The sequence below is a fragment of the Lampetra fluviatilis genome, chromosome 5 (assembly GCF_964198595.1).
Source record: "Lampetra fluviatilis chromosome 5, kcLamFluv1.1, whole genome shotgun sequence".
Taxonomy (NCBI): domain Eukaryota; kingdom Metazoa; phylum Chordata; class Hyperoartia; order Petromyzontiformes; family Petromyzontidae; genus Lampetra; species Lampetra fluviatilis.
The window spans coordinates 14,473,575-14,492,436 of record NC_136279.1 but is presented as its reverse complement, the minus strand read 5'-3'; positions in this window follow the sequence as shown (position 1 = coordinate 14,492,436).

Sequence of the window (18,862 nt, the reverse complement as noted above, 5' to 3'; positions counted from 1 at the left end):
CAGTGAGGTCTTTGCCATTGACCTGATCTACTGCATAGCCCCGCATACTATGGTGGCTGTTAAAGTCTCCAACGTATAGGCCTGGGATTGATGCATTTGGTAGTTGCTGGCCTTGGCCATTTTGAATTAGGAGCTTTGTACACGTTAGTGATGTGCAGCTCTGCTATCTAGATGCTGGTAGTGTAGGTGGAATCTTTCAATTGATGGGAAGGTGTATACCTCTGTGATAGTGTTCTTAATGTACATGGCCAAGCTTTATTTTGGGTGGTAGTGGCTCGCCATCAGGTTGTATCCAAATATGTGGTAGCGACTTGCATGTAGGGCATCTAAGACATAGTTTTTCTGGAGCATTATGACATCAATGTTACGTGTGTTCATTATGTTCCCAGGGATAGGGGTGGGAGATGGGGGAGGGAAGAGATATGGTGAGCAATAAGAAAAAGTGATCAGAGGGGGGGGGGGGAAGTATCCGTGTGTGTGTCTCTGTGTGTCTCCGTGTGTGTGTTGGCTGTGTGTCACAAGTGTGCACGAGTAGAGCTGCTTTGCATGCTTTGAGCATCAAGTGTCAGTGTATCAGTGTCTCTGTACACAGATGGATGGGGTTATTTTTTATGCACCATGCAAATCACAAATAAGTCACACACCTTCTCTTAACCGCAAAACGTTTGCACATAATTGGAAGCCCTCCACTATGGGGGAAATAGTGAATAATTGAGAATACTGTAATATAAATAATGGGGCCACTGATATATAATAGGAGTTTTTTACGGACCTGAAGGTTCCCTCAATGTATAGGAGTCATGGGTAATCGTGTAACGGATATTATTTATGACTATTATAGCTATGTCATTATTTTACTCATAGCAATGGTACTAATTATTGTTGTTATTATGATAATTGTTGGTCCCGTGCTAAGAGGGAACCACAGCGGCCCCTCCGGTGCCATGGTGCAAGATGGACTGTGGCCTTGCAAGTCTATGATGAAGACAATGTGGAGAAGCCTTCATTCAGCAGTAGATAAACCATGGCTGTTGACGATGACGATAATGATAAAACATATACTAAATTATATTTGCATGATATTTGAGCTTTCTAGCCCTTCTAGAACACCATTCGTATTTGCATCAGATACGATTTGTGTATACAGTACCGTACTTTAAATACAGTGTGTATGCTATTAGACAAGCCGAGTGTGCACCCAGTAAACAAATAAACGTTGGGTTAACGTTGGAAGGTAGTTGGAACCGTTGAACAACGTTGGCCAAAAGTTCCACGTTTACTGAGCATGTGGTGACGGAAATCAAATGTTACATACGATATATGTGTTTGTATATGTGATAGGGCATGTGCTTCATGATGTTCTGCACCAATCCTACAGGCCTACACCTACTTACTACTGTACGTGAGAGAATATGTACGTGTGTGTGTATACACGTGTTGCCGGCACACAATCAAGGGGCACACAATTGCCGGTAAGACTGGGTCCATCTCGGGAGAATTCCAACACAATCAGCAGGGCCCCCTCACAAAAATGGGCGGAAAACGGCGCCGCTACCCAGGAATGAGGACCCCTCCTGCCACACAACCTGTGGCCAACTTCACGGTTTTTTCCCACCCCAAAAAGAAAATGTATCTTTTATTTCGCACTCAGAGTCTTACAGTTATGTTGGCTGACGCTGCGGAAGGCATTTTATTTGTGCTACTTTACAGCCATTTTGATAATACATAACGTAATGCCCTTTATCCAAGAAAGCCCAATACTTTTTCAGGAGAGACCTGCATTGAGATATTAAGTAAATTTCATTCGTAAGTGTGTATCATCTGACAGGAAACTGGACTATTTGGAGAAACTCCATGCATACAAGTAGATACAATTCAAAGGACCATCGCCTGGTTTTCCCAGGCAGCCTCCGAAGTATGAATTGGGCTCACCCAGACTTCTGATACCCAACAAGGTCTGGTGTATTCAAGGCGATTTGGTCACATGAGTTGCATGACAGAGGATTTCACCCGACTTCAAGGCTTGAAAAAAAATATTTGTATGTGCTGGCTCAGTGTCCCAATAAAGCCATTATGAAACAAATTATTTGATGATTGTGCGTTGTCAATTGTGCACAAGAAAAGACATTTTTAAAAATGAAAACATACGCAGTGTTTTGGGAAATTGCCCTTCTTCATAGCACACAAATAGAGAGGCATTATGGAATGGATAAAAGCTGAAGACTGCACTTTACACCATGGGGCCTGTTAAATTTACATTTTTTTTGTTTCTTGATTAACATATGCTGATTCAGTGCCCGATTATATCCATTTATTATGATCATCCTGATAGATATACACGGAGAGAAACACCCAAAATCCCAAGGACCGAAACGAGAACTTGATCTCAGAGGAGCTCGCTCAGTCTTGGTGTTCCCACTATTATGATCATCACTTTAAGAGAAATACGCAGACACGGGGCTTGAACCCAGCGCCTCTGAGGCTATTGGTGCTTTGATTCGAACGTTAAGAGCCCCACGAGAGTGAGAGACTCAGTGCCTTTGTGTGTTTTTATTGTAATGGTAAAGCGGATTCCCAGGTTAAGCGTTACTGAGGTTGCTCTATTAGCTGTGGTTGCTGTTATTGTTATATAGACGAAGGCTTTAAAACGTCTATTGTGTTAGAAATGCTGGTTTCCTTCATTTGTGTTTCAGCAAGAATTGGTGTGTGCACGCGTGTGTTATGTAAACAAGTGCATTGTTTAAAACACTGCTGTTTTCCAGCCCCTGTTCAGCACATTAGGAGGTAGTTACCCCATGCATTCATAGCCACCTTTGTCTTTCTGGTGATGATGTTGACCAGGTCACACAAGGTGCTAATTTCAGGTCAACCTCCGAAGATGGGCAGAGCAGGTTAACAAAGAGATGTCCTGGTGTTTTGTATCCTAACTGCATGACAATTTTTATTATTTGCATAATGGAAACGTGCCACCATAATACAGTTATTGAAAATATATTATAGGTGACGTTTCGGTCAATGGTCCTTCTTCATAGCACATTTGTGAAGAAGGGTCATTGCCCAAAACGAAGTCAACTAATTATGTTTTCCTCTTAAGGCAGCGTTATTCACCGACGTGTTTCATTTTGTTTTATTTGTGCTTGAGCAGCAGTGCCAACGCAAGTATCACTGATAACACCCAATAATTCGTTTACTGGTTAGGGTTGCAGTGATATTATTCACGACACGATATGATATTACGTTTCACGATATGACAGTCATTGTGATTAACACACTTTTTTTAAACAGTCTGCCTCAGCAGCAGACCATCCTTTCCCACCTGATGACGGACGCTTGTGTTGCGCCCGAAACGTCGTGATTTATTTTATTTCTACCTACGTGACTTTACCGAAAGAACCAAAGAGTATGGATTCCTGCAGTCGTGAAAGCTTCAAATCAAGATTAACACACTATCAGACGATTGTCACAGTCAACTTTTTTGTGTGTTTATGGATTTGAAGTACAATTAAGTATAGTGAAAAGTTTCCATTTAGTCAGCAACCTCCACCCACCACTCACCCTTGCGGGATTGAACTGGTCTGAAAACCTCCAAGTCGACGCTGTGGTGATAATCTCCTCATTCTTGGCCATGGGATATTGTCGTCAGTGAGAATAGGATACCGGATATTCTATCAGATAGCTGGCAAAGTCTCCTCCGTCAGGCTAGGTTTCTGGGAAGGTCTGGACTGTGTACCTCGTTTAACCACAGCAGCTGCCTGAGCCACAACCATGAACTTCAACTATGTCCCCTTGGTGTCAGAAGGGAACAACGCTACCAACACCCAGCTGCAACCAATTAGCGAATTCTTCCTGGTAGTTTTCAACAGTCAATCTTCTTCTTTCGTTTGGCTGATGTACATACAGAGCAACAACTCCAGGTGGTAAAGCCAGACAACCACGTCAGGAGCAGCGAAGTATATCTCTGTGATGTTTCCTTCGCATTTGTGGATCTGGCATTGCATCGTTAAGTGTTGTATGGCCTGTTCTGAATGACCACAGTTACACACTGGAGAGTTTTATTTTATACATTTGTGCATCGGCTATGTGTATCTGCCATGGTTTGTGCAGATGCCGTTTAGGGTGCGCCCATGAGCTTCGTGGAAGATCAAAACCAGGGATCTTCGGCGTTGGGTCTTTCACAAGCCAATAGAGACCAAGTTGTCGTGTGTTTCACTGGGGATCGAGATGGACAGCCACCACCACCAGTGGAATAATGGCAAATGCATTTACTTTGGTGTATAGTGGTGCGTCACACAATGGCAATTGTTTCGCAGGTTGTGCATCGAGTAGTAGAAGGGTAAAATGTGCTTGGTCTTGAGTTGCAGCTTGCCCTATGTGTAGTCGCATTATGTAATGCGCCGAGTGTGGGCTGTGTGCAGCATTGAGGGTCGCATTGCATAAGACGCCCTGTTGAGCAGCGGGAGTTGTGCTGTGGATCGCATTGGCCATTAATTCTCATTTTAAAAATATCTTCTGGGAGACGGAAATCCTGGTGTCGTGTGTGTCCCCTGGGTGAATGGCGGTACATAAATCCAGCGGCGTAGTGTGGAGCAGATGCTGAGTATGTGGGACAATTTCGCACGCTGACAAAGGCCCGGGTGGAGAAAGGTCCCGTCACGTGGATCGGTGCACGTCGGGAAGACTCTGAATCTATGTCTGGTGGACAACCACGTTTCATGCTCTTCAATCGGTCTCAGTTATCTCCATATAGTAAATACTCTCACCATTGGAACCTCATTTGCCAGTAAAAAATATGATAATTGGTTTTTTACCCTTTTATCTGGCAACAAAACTGACACCTTTTTTTTACAAGGAGTCATGTTTGCATTGACCACAATACCTGCAGTCATAATGGCGTCATCTGGTCCAACACCATGTGAGACTAGGCTCTAAGGAAAGCTGCCTCGGGTGTGGACCAATCAACTTCAAGGACAGTGCATACATTATCAGAGTTGTGTTTTTTGTTTGCATTATGACTGCAGGTATTGTGGTCTATGCAAACATGACTCCTTGTAAAAAAGGGTGTCAGTTTTGTTGCCAGATAAAAGGGTAAAAAAACTATTCTCGTAAATACTCTCGTTTGTATTTCTGTAACCGCACCGGGAAAAATAAAATTGGCCAAGTGGGAAATGTTCGGGGGGGGGGGGGAGGCTGGGTTACGTGGAAGTGGAGGAGAGGGGATGATTGGGCTGATGTAACGGGGAGTGGCGGATTTAACCTCAGATAGAAATTGGGCTGTTGGGGAGATCGACGTGACGCTCGTTTGGGGGTGAGGCTGTGAGGAGGGTCGGGAGATGACATGACTCGAGACGCGGAGGGGAGCGAATGGGGTTTTGTAGACGCGAGGTAGAGGAGAGGGCGATGACGTCACGCGACACACGGGGAGGTGAGGGAGCGGTGTGATGACGTCGAAAGACGCTGGGGAGGCGGGTAAATGACGTAATGCTACACCGGCGAGGTGGAGTGATTACGTCACGCAACGTCGGGGTTCATGTGAGCGGGGAGTCAGGAGACGTGGGAGTGGAAAACTCGAATTGCAAAAAGAAATGTCTAAAATAAATACAATATTAAACAATACATTTACTGCTAAAATGTTACATTCATTAAGATGCTAAAATATTCCGATGTATAAAACATGAATACCAATTGATAAAGCGTACATATCCGCGGGTTCCTACTCGATATGATTTTATTGCCCATAATCCTGCGTGACGGCGCATGCGCTTTTGTACGATTCGACTGCAAATGCAAATTATAAACACAACAATTAATGATTGTGTTTGTGGACGGCTCCTGCCTGTAACCGTAGTAGTGTGTGCGTTTAACAACAGGCCACACTTATAGAGATGATCTGCTTTTACAGGTGCTGCCAGACACAACAATGACCCATGGGGATAATGAACCAAGTTTTACTTATTTAATTGTGACATTGCACTTTTTTAAGTTAATTAATTATTGAAAGGGGCCGTTAACAATCTCATGGTTCCATACCTGTCACCCCATACGGTTTACTCCGTATTCTTGTACAGGGAAATTGAGTTTTCAGGTCCACACGGCGTACAGCCGTTTCAATGCGGGCAAAAAAAAGTGTTTTTTTTGTCTATTTGTGTTTTTCCTTTGTGATGGGACTTTGTAGGATGAACGTTGAGGTTTATAAGGGCACGGGGGTGACCAATGAGGTCTGAATTGGTCTGTAATACGGTAGGGCACTGATAAGGAGATTATTATGGTGCAGTGTTATTTCTCAATCCTGACGCACTATAATAGCACCTTCAGGATTATTGAGGTTCACTGAAGGGTGGCATAACTGTGGGAACCCATCGAGTTGCATGCGTGCTGTACAATTGGGCTACGAATGATAGAGCGCGTGCTGGAATGGTGGTATTGTGTGAAATAAACGCACATGTTTCATTGTGTATAACCTTGTGATTGCATTCAAATTAGCAACTATTGTTTACGATCAGCCGTTTCCTTATTTTGTGTGCTACCGCATACTACCTTATACATACACACACACACTCAAAAGGCATGTTTGGCGGAGCGGTGGCGCAGTGGTTAGCTGCGAACCCAGCAAATTTACTTAATTTCTCACGACCAATAACAGTGGGGAATATATGAACCAGTCATTGGCCTCTCCTAGGTCGACTCAGCCTTAAACGATAACCTTTGTGCGGTGCGTAAACATAAGCTGCCGGGCGTGGTGTTGGCGACCCACCCCCTCGTACTCAGCGCAGGTCTTATTCGGTGTTGTTTAACAGCACTTGCCCCAACAGTCTTTTCAAAGCTATACAGTAGAACCTTGGATTGCGAGCATAATTCGTTCCGGAAACGTGCTTGTAATCCAAAGCACTCGTATATCAAAGCACTCGTATATCAGTGGTGATCACGTGACGCTCGGCAGACAAAGCGTATACGTACTACTCGTATTGCAAGACCTCGCTCGTTTATCAAATTAATATTTATTTTAAAAAAAATTGCTCGTCTTGCAAAACACTCGCAGACTAAGCTACTCGCAATCCAAGGTTTTACTGTACTCGAATGTATATGCATACACGCTACCAGCAACATAGCTCTCATTCGTGACCATTGATTATCTTATTGGCAAAATATGCCCATTTATTTCACTGGCCCCAACTGGAGAAAGCATTGGAGCGTCTCTCCTCACTGCCTTTCTCCAATGTGTGTACTTGGAGTACATAGTGGCGATGTTTACACACCACACCAGGTAGACATTTGAGGCTCCGTTGACCTAGGAAAGTCCCAGAAGAGGTTCAGATATTCGTCACTGATGTTGGCCGTGAGCGGGAATCAAACTTGGGTGGACGGTGTGGCCTGATTCGCAGAGCAGCGCGCTAAACGTTGCACAATCACTGCCCACACACATTGACACAACAAAGACAAAGATCCCCCTTATAGCCTTCATTGACTGTTGGGGCAAGTGCTGTTAGCGAAGGCCAGCACGGCACACGAAGGAGTGGGTGGCCAGCCCCACGCCCGACCGCCTTTGTCCCCCCAGTGGCGATGTTTATACACCACACCAGTTACTCGTTTGAGACTGAGTCGACCTAGGGGAGGCGCAGGACCGGTTCAGATCATCGTCACTGGTGTTGGTTGTGAGCGGGAATCGAACCCGAATCGCCGGGTTCGTAGCGGAGCGTCTCACCGCTGCCCACACATTAACACGCGCACGCATTGACACACGCACGCATTGACACGCGCACACATTAACACGCGCACGCATTGACACACGCACGCATTGACACACGCACGCATTGACACGCGCACACATTGACACACGCACACATTGACACACGCACACATTGACACACGCACGCATTGACACACGCACGCATTGACACACGCACAGCCTATATCTAGCCCCCTTCTTTTGGGAGTTGCATTTCACATCCGTTCACATCGCTCTTCTCAAAACAAAGCTGTGTGAAGACAGGCGCGTGTTTTTGTTGCCGTGTTTGTATTTATAGAAAACAGCAGTAGGGGTCCTGTATGTCATATATGAACCAGCACATTATAGTCAAAGTATCCATATACAATACCTACTAGCAATAACCAGCCGCAGGTCGTTGTTATTCCAGCTTTATCGATGTATTTGGACACCTGTTGCTGAAACTTATAGATTTGGAAACACTGTATTTCTAAACTTGTCCTGCAGTACATTTGCAATGGATGTTATAACTATTTGTATTTGACCAGGTAAGGCCCACTGAGCTATGCAGCTCTTTTTTAGAAGCGGCCTGGCAACAAATGATAGTTTAACGAAGTGGCTTATCACGTGGAAATGTATAGCAGCCAAATACTCTAAAAGCGTGTTTCTAAATGTGGAGGGAAAAACCTGAGGACCCAGAGCAAAATCCACAGGACCACGGGGGAGAGACATGCAAACTCCAAATATACAGCAGCAGGCGTCAGGGTCGGGATCGAACCCATGACCTCCTGTATACCAGGCGAGGTAGTTAACATCTTGCCATCATGGTGCCCCAAATGACCGCCATCAGACAATCTGAGATGGTTATTATTTATCTCCAATCGTATTATACCTTAGTTTCCAAATTATATATTTTCACAAATTGTTGTTTAATGTCGCTGTGAATAAGACTGGACAAAGCGTCTCACATTGCCCCACTCCCCTTTTACTACATGCAGTAATGCCCCGGTTTACGTTGGGGATGCATTCCGGAAATGTGCGACTAAAATCGAAACAAAGTAAATCAATACTCTTTGGTTCTTTCGGTAAAGTCACGTAGGTATAAAATAAAATACCCACGTGACTTTACCGAAAGAACCAAAGAGTATGGATTCCTGTAGTCACGAACGCTTCAAATCAAAGTAAATCAAACCAATGTACAGGGTAAGTGGAGGTGAAGGCGGATGCGACAGAAACGAGAAAGAACGGATGCTGTCATCGACGTAAGTGTGGGTTAAAGCGACGTAAATCAGGTAGTGGTGTTAATAAAGTGACGACGTATTTGCGAAACGGCATGAGAGGGGGAGACGTACATCGTGGCATTACTCCATCTTGGTACTTTCATCATGTAATCTTTGTGTGGCGATTATGTTTTTGTCAACAGAACATGCGTTTACAAAACACGACTGATTATAATGCTTTGTTATAGTCTACAAAGACTAGGCACAATGAGAATTGAAATTCATAATTTTCTTCCAGAATTAACAGTAGTCACTCACTGTATGTGGTTAGATGGTGAAGAACCGTTTCCTAAACCCTTATTTGTTTCCGTGGTTGCTTTCGCTTCTGATCTGTTCGTTATCCTATTCCCCATAACTTCGTAAACAATTTGGATATGTGCGCTAAGAGACTTAATGAGTTTGCAGTTCTTCTAGTCGCCATTTTAGAACAGAACCATGATGGTTGTGTTCATCATTGTGTGTAAACATTTAGTGATCTACAGTAGTTTGTTCATTTTGAGCCAACAATCTGTCCCGCTTCTTTGTTATCGTCAGATCCAGTAGGTTTTTTCAAACAGTAACAATTAATTACTATTATTACTTATGTAGTGATATCGTTGGATGTCACTGTGTGAAGCCGGCCTGGGAGAGGCACGGCGCGCGAAGTAGCGACCATGTAAAAACGATTTAACTACACATATTTGTACCATCTTATCTGACAGGTACTATTCTACTTTACCGAGTGTTGACATCCCCAGCGTTTAACAGTACTGCTTTTATGCTTATTATCAGCTAACACCGGCCACAACCATGAGCCGATGTGCACCATTGTTTTATTTTAGCCCCGCTCCCGAGGACCATCAAGGCCATACCCCTGGCTACCACATTCAGACAAGCCTCTCCTCCTCCCCCCTTAACTTGTATTTAAGGGCTTGTCTCTTGGATTTATTTCCTCACTTAATACAGTACATTCAGCTGTGACGGTCCCACCTGATGATGGAGACTTGTGTTGCCTCCGAAACGTCGTGATTTATTATTTTATTTCTATTATTTCTATTAGGTTTATTATTAATGTTTATTATTTATTTATTTTTACCTACGTGACATTTACCGAAAAAACCTAAGAGTAGTGACACCGCAGACACCACTGATGGTGGATGCAGCACCGGCCCGAGCGGGGCTCAGGGAGCACTGACGGAGAGCAATGGATGGCACCACGCGCTGCGTGCAGTGTCAGCCCCTACAGGATAGGTGCGAGGATGCCGGCCACGGAAAGGGGTTGCAAGGGGCCATGGCACTCTGGTTGACCCCGGAGGACACGTGACCGGAGGTGTCTAACAGGGGACCCCAAAGGGGGGCTGGGGTGGTCACGTGTCGAGTTGGAGATCCTCCTCGAGGATTCGAGAAGGTGGTCGTGGCTCGGGGCGGAGCGAGCCCCGCCACACAGGATATAAGCCGGGCCCCCAGTGGGACCGGGTACTGTTGTTAACCTGAAGAGTCTACGTTCTACTTTCGACATCGGAGAACAGTCACCAACATGTGGACCTGGACCCAAGCTGGGGTCCTGTCGATTGTAGCTACTCCCGGTGTATTTAGTGTAGTTAGCCTGGTGGACCACCACCATAGGTTGTTATCTGGTAAAGGAGCAGTTACCCCTTTGTGTTAGTGTGTTGGTGTTAATAAATGTGTTGCCTCCAAGAGTACGTCTGAGTCTCCGTTTGAGCCCACTATACTTATGTAACAATAATTTTGTAGAATGTGTAACGTGTACGGATTTTGTTTACCCCATGAGAGAGAGAAACGTATTCAGAGATTCAGGAAACCACAGGGAAGCGCCACAGCAGCCAAAATTAGCGCTGTAAATAATTGCCCAAGCTCTGTCATCCTATATTGGGATGTTTAGTCTACTCCTATTACAGTAATGCACAATGTCATTATAAAGACAACAACAATAGCTGAGCCAAATATATATAGAGCATGTTAGTTATACAAGCTTCAACTGGGTGCAGATCTAAAGTTACACCTGGTGATTTCGTAGCAAGGCAGTGTAAGAATTTGTCGGGGCGACCACTGTTTCGCTGATCACCAAGGGGCTGGGGTGATGGGATCGGGCAGGGGACTGTGGAGAGAACACAAGAATCCTCCAACCACTCTGTTCTCGCCTGAACCCCGTTCGCATGCCAGCCATACTGGGCCACGTACAAACGATAATTATGAACCGTGTTTGTGTAAATGAAATGTTATGTGTGTTGAGCTTCTTTTGTACATAGCCAACCGTGGTAATTGGAGATGTGTAAAAAAATATGTATTTTGGAAAGGGAAGGTGTGGAACAACAAAGCACATATAGCATCAATGGCCATGTAAAATAAAAATAAATAAAGCAAAGGGGCACCAATCACACTCTCTGTAGGGCCCTATCACGACTCTCTGTATGGCCTATTGAAGTGACTTCACTCAGTTTCTTGGTGGCAGATTTTGCGACCATTCTCTGAATACATTGACTTGATGTGAGAGTTCCGAATAGTTGATTTTTTTGTCTCGTTACATTACACTGGTTGCAAAATTTGATTATTTTTTTAAACTATAATTGCAATAGAAACTAAATTTGGACCAGTTTTAAGTGGTAGCAATGAAAGACGTGTTGCCCAAAACCTTGGGCTTGGCTGTTATAGCTTGTTCCACGTGTATATAATTGGCAGCGTCTGCTACATAAAAAAGCACGAGCTTATATATAAACACGGATGGTGTTTGTGTTATATATAGAAGAAGGAAAGGAAATTGTCTATATTTAAAATGTTGTCACGGAAACCGAACACAAATAGATGCGACTTTTCGTGCGCACGTGAATGCCGTGCCGGCCTTCATAGGTCCTCTCACACAGCACTTGCCCCAACGGTATATTAGGCTATACGGGGGATCTTTGTATGTTTGTGTGTATGCCGACTCAGTCTAAAATTAGTACCTGGTGCGAAGTGTAAACACCGCCACTAGAGGACAAAGGCGTGGTGCTGGTAACCCACCCCTCGTGTCCCGTGCTGACCTTAATCGGTGCTCGCTAACAGCAACCGGAGGAATGTGTGTCTTTGTATGTGTGTACCAGTAGAGTGCATGTGTATAGCCAGATGCAGTGGCGGTCGGTTCACGCTATGAGTAATAAACGTAATACATTGTATTTTTAAAAACCACTCATGTAAACTAGCATGGTTATTAATCGGAGTAAGTGTACTGGCAGTCTATAATATAGAATGTAGCCTGGTTTTTATTCACTTCATTTATTATAATTGTTTTTATATCCACGTGACGACGTGACTTTACCGAAGGAACCAAATAATCATGAGTCACCTCTTCACTAACACCAGCCCTGCTGGCCGAGGCAGAGTCGCTTCTACCGGCCAGAGCGGCTCTCCAATCCGCCGGTCGTTGGCTCACCGTGGCCGATGGACCCGATTCCTGTGCCGCGCCCAGCGCAACCCTTCAGCATTGCTCATTCTCGTACTCTGCAGCACAATTTTCCTTCCTTAGGAAAAGTGAAGTTAATGTGTTGGGACGTTAATATGAGGATGTCACCGTGTATATATGTGTGCAGTAGTGTAAAGCGATCGTGTAGCGATTAGCGCGCTGCGCAAATAACCCAGCGACCCGAGTTCCATTCCCGCTCACGGCCGCCACCGGTGACGATTATCTGAACCGGTCCTGGGACTCCCCTAGGTCGACTCAGCCTCAAATGAGTACCTGGCGCGATGTGTAAACGTCGCCACTGGGGAGACAAAGGCGGCCGGGCGTGATGTTGGCCAGCCACCCCCCTCGTGTGTTGTGCCGGCCTTCACAGGTGCTCGCTAACAGCACTTGCCCCTACAGCCTGTTGAGGCTATACGGGGGATTTTTGTCTTTGTATGCATGGTCACGACCAATACCAGTGACGAATATTTGAACCGGTCACTGAGCCTCCCCCGATGTTGGTTCAGCATAAAAAGAGTGCTTGGTGCGGTGTGTATGCATCAGCACTGGGGAGACAAAGGCGGCCGGGTGTTGTGCTGACCAAACACAATCCTGGGTGTGCCGTCTTGGCTTTAATCAGTGCTCGCTAACAGCACTTTGCCCAACAATTGGTTAAAGGCTATAGAGTGATATATCTATTTGTGATTGCGTGCGTGGTGTGCCTGTACGTATAGTTGTTGGTGCGAATCAATCGATGCATGTATCAGTATGTATATGCTCCTCCCCTCGTGTCAGTAAACGTGGACACTTTTATGTTTTTGAGCGAGAGAATGTGCGAACAACAACAATTCCACTGGGGCGTGTTCGTTATAACAGCAATCAATGGCAAGGTCATTTCAACACATCCCAGGAGCAGACATACACATGCACCTACACTCACGGCACACACGCACGTATATGCTGCATCTAAACTAGAGTTATTGAATGGAATGAGAATAAATTGATAAATTAGTTTCAGACTTGACTATCGATCCAAAAGTCATAGAATTGATAATCGAACGTGGTGCAATATTGGTGACGATCGTACCGATTGGTATGCACGAACCTGCAAGCCTTCTTCAAAAATTCCAAGCCCATTAGCCGACGATAGCACACACATATATAGATTATTCAGTGGAAACAGAATTGCTACCAAATTAGAAGACAACCAACAAAGGGAGCAAGTCGGGTTAAGGAAAGGGTCTCTCAACCATCGGCCACATGCTAGCAATCAGATTCTGGAAACGATTAATGAAGTGAAAATGAATGTATTCAAAGCACTCGTGTGCCTAGCATTTGATGACGATGAAAAAGCATTCAAATCGGTGAAAATGTGTGTTATCAAACAAGCGCTCACAAACATAGATCTAAAAATAAATGGAACAGCCATATTGAGATTTCTTGAATAAAATAACAATTACAAAAAACAAATCCAAAGGGGGGTCAGACAAGATGGCATGCTCTCCCCCCAAGGTTATTCACAGCGTCATTGGAAATTATTTTTTACCAACATCTTATTGGGAGACAAAAAAGGTATGAGTATGTAGATTGTCAAAACATTAACCATCTCAGATTTGTTGATGACATAGTCATTATAACATCCAGTAGGAATTAACTAAAGTAAATGCAATAGATAAGGCAGAAAATGGGACTCAAGAAAGACACGAGCAAAATAAGAATCACCCAACAACAATCACAATTAGAAATATTATCCGTCGGAAAGACACAACTGCAACACACTGGATGACAGTGGATTTGAGTAAAGCTGAATTTGATCCTTAAACACACCATTCCAAAAGCAATGAGAGGCATGGAGCGATACACGTGAATTAGAGAACACACCGGTTAAAGATACCATTCAAACTGGAAATAAAAGTGGGCTTACTTTTTGACCAGTGGCAGCCAAAGGAAGGAAAGCATCCACCAAGAGAGGCGGCGCAGAGATCGAGCGATGACATCACCAACTCATGTGACGGTGCTGGGTGGATTAATAATGCCTATGTAGGACAGTGTGGGAATGGCCAATAACTTTTGGAGACTTTCATCCAAAAGTAGATTGATTATGGCTGCTGATGATGACATTTATAAATGAAACTATGTACAGTTATGTTTTTTTTCGTGGCCATCTCTGATGTTTTGGGCCGTAGACAAATATCCTGTTTGCAACCCACCCTAAATCCGGCTCTGCATGGATGCCCCCCCACCCCCCACTTTCAAACCTCTTCCCACACTAGGAATAATAAGACAGCATTAGTCTCCTCAATCCAGTGAGATGTGTCGCTTCGCGTGCGTGACCGGGTCGTTGTAATGCCCAATCCCAACTCCCCGGGGGGCGGCCAGAGTTATCGCAGGGATTTCGGGCTTGTCTGGCTGTTTAATTTCAAGAGGCCTTATTGATAGGTCTGAAACAAATTGCTTAATTTAATGGTTAAATCTACTGTAACACTGTGTGGACTTGCTCGTATTGTGTGTCATACGTATAATCGTCCTCTTTCGTATGGCTGGGGTAGATGCAGAGCAAACAACAATTACAATTATTATGGTTGTTAAACCACAACCGGCGAGCCGGAAACCTTTTTCAGAATTCGGTTACCGGTTCAGAAAGTCAAGAACTTTTAATCGCTTTTAACGAATGCTATGGCATGTATCAGAAATGAATGCACTGAGTGGCAAGCGCGAAACTATAGACCACACCTAAGTCACCGCGTGGTACCTCGTATATCGGTTTAATGTAAATGTGCAACCCTGCAAGTGCTTGTTCACGCCACTGCTGGCAGAAGGGTCCTACATCAGAATAAGAAATTATGTGGTATTTGGCCCAGACGTCTTTGAAGAGGTGGGCATACCCACACTTTACCTCACCACACGTGACCTGCCGATAGACTGTGGTGGAATACTTTTGGGTGCACAGAGGCGGGGTTCAGCCGGGGGAGGGAGTTAAGAAATCTACCCCATTATTTCAACTGCTGCGCCGGGAGATGGAATTGAACCAAGGACCTCTGGATTGCAAGTCCAGTATGCTAACCATCGTACCAGATTATATGTATTTATTTATATTTAAGGGGGTGCCACGGTATGCAGGGGTCGAGGGTTCGATCCCGACCCTGACTCCTATATATTTAGAGTTTGCATGTTCTCCCCGTGGTCGCGTGGATTTTTTCTCTAGGTCCTCCGGTTTTTACCTCCACATTTAGAAACGTGCATTGAGATGATTTAGATAGGTTTCTGCTATCAATTTCCAAGTGATAAGGCACTTCGTTGAGCTGTCATTTGTGGCCTGGTCGCTTCTGAACAAGAAGCAAATAGCTCAGTGGGCTTTACCTGGTAAGATTTTAAAAACGTTTAGTTTTATTTGTATATTTTTATAGCGATTTGCTTACCCTTCCAATACTTTGCACTCCTATTGTATTTTTGTATTGTTTGTTGTAGCGGTCGACTGGACATCTGTGAAAAGAGCTTTATAGCTCATCAGATTTCTCTGGTATAAATTCATATTCTGATTATGATTATTTTGGACCCTGGAGACCAAAGAGGAGTGTTTTTTCGAGACATAGGAGACAATAACCCTTCTTAGATACTTCCCAAGGAAACGAGTTTGAGACTGGTGCTGGAATCTAAATGGATTATTGCACCGACAGAGGAGCTACACCACGACAAGCATAACACCGGGCTGCTAACAGGTTATAACATCTGCAAGTCGTCTTAGCCAGTTAACCTATAACACATGGGTCTGTCCCATTACCTTTCAGCGATGCTTCAAAGGTTCACGTGGCCTCAAAGTGCACCTAGCCTGGCACAAGCATTATTAAAGCTATGTTTCTGCCATTGAGTGGTAAGTGGCAGTGTGTTGTTCAGTGGGTGTGTATGTATGTGAATAGGAATGTGTACATACGTACACATTCCTGTAAACGTGTCATACATCTGTAGTGACGTGGAATGAGTCACTGGAGCGCGTGCCGCTGGGACATTGGTAGACAATAGAATTAGGGGTAACAGCGCGTTCTACCAGTTGGACCTGTGGGCAAGGCGCGGAGCCCTCTGGGAGATCCAGAGGGGTGCGGGGTCGAGGGCGGAGCCTGGCCACGCTGTTCAGGATAAAAGCCGAGCTCTGACTCCACAGTCGGTGCTGCTGCGATCTGGAGTGGAACTTGTCGTGCCGTCATCGTTGTGATCGTCACCCGCTTCAAGCTGTGGGTCTGGCAGCATTTTGTTGGCTGTCCCAACCCGGTGGGTGGTTATCTTCTAAAGGCTGCGAAGGCCGGAATAAAAGAGAGAATACCTCCTAGTGTATATGAATTAGTACCCTATACATCCATAAGCGACGAGATTTATTGGAGCCATTACCAGCCTCCCCATCGACTGCGCAAGCGTTGATTTAAGCCCACGGCCGTTAGGCTACATCCCAGAAAATTGGAGATTAGCGCAAACCAGGGGTCCGTGAGTCATCACTATGTCATTAAACCCTTTATTAAGCCAGGTGACGGCGCATTCCTCTGCTGCAGCTTCAGACATACCTGGATGGTATCTATATTTATTTATTTAACCAGACTACAGTTAATTGTGGTTACAAACTCACCGAGGCCTTTTTTTTATCAAAAGAAGACCTAATAGACAACTGAACACCATGCCCTGGCAGCCTTTGTCTCCCAAGTACTAATGTTTGCACACTGCGCCATGAATTTAAGGCTGAGTGAACCTAAGGAAGGCCCAGGACAAGTGCTGATTGTTGCTGCTGATGGTAGCCATTGCTGGACATCGAACTCGGGTTGTCAGGTAAGGGGCCGTCCATAAATGACGTCACGCGATTTTAGACGATTTTTTACCCCCCCTCGGCACAAAAAAGTCAGACCCCCCCCCCCCCTCAAATATGACGTCACAAAGCTCTGAAAATAAAACATGCTTCAAATCGCTTTAAACTATTGTCATTGTAGTGCGTATTTAATGTGGCGCTGCACTCTGATGTTGTAGGAGAAAACATTTATTAAAAAGTCTATTTAATTAAGTAGAACATGTTGTCTATAATTATTTAAAGTTGCGAATTTTGATGTGACGTCACATATCTCAAACCCTCCTCGTCACACATCACACATCGTCAATAATGTCTGACCGCCCCCCCCCCACGTGCGTGATGTCATTTATAGACGGCCCCTAACAGTGTAATGGGTTCAACAGAGTCGCAGACGTAGACTTGGAAGCTACACATTTATTCAGTTTCAATACACGGGGTAACTTTCCCTTAACAGAATAACAACCTAAGGTGGTGACCACCAGGCTAACTACACTAGTTACTACGGACTGGGACCAACGACTTCGGCCCGGGTCCACGTGTTGGAGACTCGTTGAACGGAAATCATAGACAAAGGGTTTCTTCCAGGATGAACAACAACCCTGGTTCCTCTCGGGACCCGGCTCATATTCTCTGTGGTGTGGCCGGATCTGCCCTTGGCCACGTCCATCTTCCATAATCCTCGGGAAGGACCTGGATCCCAATCACGTGACCACCCCCTAGCCCCCTCTTGGGGCCCCTCTGTCAACTTAACCGGTCACGTGTCCTCCCGGGTCAACCAGAGTGCCATGGCCTCACACAAGCTTATCCTTCGGTCGGCACCCACACACCCTGTCCTGTAGGGCCGGGACTGCACTTACAGCGTGGTGCCATCCAGCGCTATCATTCAGCGCACACCGTGCCCCTCTAGGGTTGGTACTGCACCCACAGCATGGTGACACTACAAAAGTAACATAATCACTAAATATATGTACACAAAGAAAATATCCCCTATATAGCCCTAAACAAAATATTGGGAAAAATGCTGTGAGCGAGAAGTTACGAAGGCCAGCAAGGCACACGAGAGGGTGGGTGACCAGCACCAACCACATCCGCCCACATTCATATTTGCACACACACACGTATTGCACTTACAGACTTAAATACATACAAATACACAGACATATTACACACATTTTTTTGCAGGTAAGGGCCGCTGAGCTATACAGCGCTGTTTCAGAAGCGACCTGGCCACAAATAACAGCTCAACGAAGTGGCTTATCGTGTGAAATTGTATAGCAGTCAAACAATCTAAACGCATGTGTCTAAATCTGGAGGGAAACCACGCAGGAACTTGAGAAAAATCCACGCGACCACAGCAAGAACATGCAAACTCTAAATATGCAGGCGTCAGGGTCGGGATCAAACCCACGCACATGACACACAGCCGCTTTAAATACATAGCCGCATTAGTTAAGTGAATGTTTTATGTAAACGTTTTGTGCACGAGTGGGTGGGGCTGACTGGCAACGATAACAGCGCGCAGGGGGATGCTGTTTTACTCCACGAGCCCGAGGGTCAAAACCTGCACTTCTTAATTGTCTCTCCGCCTCTCAGAACCGCGCCAAACAAGCGAGAGAAGCAGCCAATCTCACTAA